Consider the following 3,670-nt stretch of genomic DNA (forward strand, 5'->3'; position numbering starts at 1 on the left):
TCTAAAAACATTTTCCAATATTTTTACTTTGTTACGACTTATCTCATTTTAGAATGAGAGCGACGGGCAATATGTACATATTTTAGAGTCTAATTCAATTAAATTTTATAAATTAATTTACTTTCAAATTCTTCTTTTAAATAAAATCAATTTATTTATCTGATAAAATAAAATTTAATGAAATTCATTTCTTCTTAACTATAAACTATGCCTTGACTTGACATTAAATATAATTTTATAAAAATTTTTATTGAAATTTAAATTTTTAAATATATTCAATAACAGCGGTATATAAATTTAATTAAATTAAGTAAACTTTAACGAGGATTATCGATTATAGAACAAATTTCTCTGATTAATTAAAATACCGCCAAATTTTTTAATTTTTAAGAATTTAACTATAAATGATCTATTATAATAATTTGTATTTAATAATAGGGTATCTAATCCTAGTTTATAAAAAATTTTTTTTAATTTCATAAAATTTTTAATAATAAAATTATTTATTTAAAATTTCATCTAATAAATAAATTTTTTTATTAATTTTTATTCTATTAATTATTAATAAAAAAATTTTATTTACTTTATTAGTATAACCGCAGTTGCTGGCACTAAATTTACCAAAGTTATTTATAAATTATTAAATCAAAATTTCTTTATTTTTTAATATTATTTACTGAAAATAAAATTAATTTAATTTTTAAAATTTTATAAATTCTCTTATTAAATTTCATGTAATATATTTATAAAACAAAATTTTATACTAAAATCAAATATTTTTTAATTATTAATTTAAAAATTTTTAAAAAAATTATTTATTTAAAAAATTTTTATAAAATAATAAAATTATTTTAAATTTAAAGCTTAAAAATAATTTTTTATAGTTAACTTTGAAGGTTAAAAGTTTTTTTTAACTTAAAGCTTTTCATTAGAAGTAATTGTTAAATTACTATAAAATGGTTTAAAGGACCAATGCTTACTTTCAGCCATCTAATGAATAATTATAAATAATAGAATTAAACTATTTCTTAAAAATTCAAAATTTTTAGTGCATCATACACCAAAATATACTATTTTAAAATATATAATTATTTAATAAAAAAATTAAAAAAAAATATAAACTTACAATATTAAAAAAAATAATTAATTTTATTATTTTATTTTTTTTAAAATTTAAAAAATTTCATTTTATAGAAGGATAAAATATAACAAATGAAGTTAAAGTTAATCGCATATAAAAAAATAATGTTAATAATGATATCATTACTAAAAATAAAATTAAAAAAAATATTTTATCTATTAATAAAAATTCAATTACTATTCATTTTGGTAAAAACCCTAAAAATGGGGGTAAACCACCTAAAGAAAAAAATTATTATAAATAAAATTTTTAACAAATTTCTATTAATTCCATTATTTTTAAATATATATAACTGATTAAAATTGAAAAGATTAAAATTTTTAAAAATTATAATTAAACATAAATTTAAAATAAAATAAATAAAAAAATACAACAACCATAAATAATTTCTATAAGTTATTGCTATTAATAACCAACTAATATGATTAATAGAAGAAAAACTTAACAATTTTTGTAAAGAAGTTTGATTTAAACCTCCTACAGCTCCTACAAAACATGATAATAAAATAAAAATAATTAATTGATTTAAAAAAGAAAAATAAGAAACAATAGTTAAAGGAGCTAATTTCTGTCAAGTTAATAATAATAAAGAATTTATTCATGATAAACCTTCAATAATATTAGGAAATCAAAAATGGAAAGGAGCCGCACCTAATTTTATTATTATTGAAAAAATTAATAAAATTGATTCATATCTTAAAAAAATATAATTAAAATTTGAAAATTTTAATATATATATAATAGAAACAAATAAAAAAACTATTGAAGCTAATGCTTGTACTAAAAAATACTTAATAGATATTTCAGTTGAATTTAAATTATTTTTTTCAGAAATTAAAGGAATAAAAGACATTAAATTTATTTCTAATCCCATTCATATTCCTAATCAAGAAGAAGAAGAAATTGTTATAATTGTTCCAATAAATAATATAAAAATAAAAAATATTTTATAAATATAATTAATAATTATAAAAAAAAGGAATTAACCTTTATAATTGGGGTATGAACCCAATAGCTTAAATTAGCTTATTTTTATCCTACTAATTTCACTTACCAACCTATTTAATCAGAATTTATCCTACTAATTTCACTTACCAACCGTATTTAATCAGAATTTATCCTACTAATTTCACTTACCAACCTATTTAATCAGAATTTATCCTACTAATTTCACTTACCAACCTATTTAATCAGAATTTATTTAATTTCACTTACCTATTTAATAATTTATCCTACCAACCTATTTAATCAGAATTTATCCTACTAATTTCACTTACCAACCTATTTAATCAGAATTTATCCTACTAATTTCACTTACCAACCTATTTAATCAGAATTTATCCTACTAATTTCACTTACCAACCTATTTAATCAGAATTTATCCTACTAATTTCACTTACCAACCTATTTAATCAGAATTTATCCTACTAACATAATTTTTTTAAAAAAATGTTTTATTTAAAGTATATTTTAATTATATATAAAATATTTTATTGATATTTAAATTTAAAAATTTATATACTTAATTTCTAAATTAATAAAATCTTAAAAATCACAAATTTATTTAAATGGTTGTAGTCCTAAAGAAGAAGAAAAAAATTATATAAATTATTAAAAAATTTAATTTAAAATCATGAAAAAATTTATATATAAATTTAATTAAATATAAAATTAATAATTTTTATACTTTATTTTAAATATAAAAATAAAAAATATTTTATTATTTAAATATATATATATATATATATATATATATATATATATATATATATATATATATATATATATATATATATATATATATATATATATATATATATATATATATATATATATATATATATATATATATATATATATATATATATATATATATATATATATATATATATATATATATATATATATATATATATATATATATATATATATATATATATATATATATATATATATATATATATATATATATATATATATATATATATATATATATATATATATATATAATATATTTTTTATATATAAAGTATAAAAATTATTAATTATAATTATAATTAATTAAATTTATATATAAATTTTTTCATGATTTTAAATTAAATTTTTTAATAATTTATATAATTTTTTTCTTCTTCTTTAGGACTACAACCATTTAAATAAATTTGTGATTTTTATGATTTTATTAATTTAGAAATTAAGTATATAAATTTTTAAATTTATTTATCAATAAAATATTTTATATATAATTAAAATATACCATTTAAATAAATTTGTGATTTTTAAGATTTTATTAATTTAGAAATTAGTATATAAAACATTTTAAATAATTAAAATATTTGGTTTGTAAGTGAAATTAGTAGGATAAATTCTGATTAAATAGGTTGGTAAGTGAAATTAGTAGGATAAATTCTGATTAAATAGGTTGGTAAGTGAAATTAGTAGGATAAATTCTGATTAAATAGGTTGGTAAGTGAAATTAGTAGGATAAATTCTGATTAAATAGGTTGGTAAGTGAAATTAGTAGGATAA

At 14.4% G+C, this 3,670-nt stretch overlaps 1 long non-coding RNA gene across 1 annotated transcript; it reads right to left on the minus strand.

Moving 5' to 3' along the window:
- Positions 1–1,070: 1,070 nt before the first annotated feature.
- Positions 1,071–2,566, minus strand: LOC134836612 (uncharacterized). Its single transcript, XR_010162318.1, has 2 exons — positions 2,382–2,566; positions 1,071–2,282 (listed from the first exon to the last, which is right to left on the minus strand). It is a non-coding gene; the product is annotated as an uncharacterized LOC134836612 (long non-coding RNA).
- Positions 2,567–3,670: the final 1,104 nt, after the last annotated feature.

The sequence above is a fragment of the Culicoides brevitarsis genome, unplaced genomic scaffold, assembly GCF_036172545.1.
Source record: "Culicoides brevitarsis isolate CSIRO-B50_1 unplaced genomic scaffold, AGI_CSIRO_Cbre_v1 contig_83, whole genome shotgun sequence".
Taxonomy (NCBI): Eukaryota; Metazoa; Arthropoda; class Insecta; order Diptera; family Ceratopogonidae; genus Culicoides; species Culicoides brevitarsis.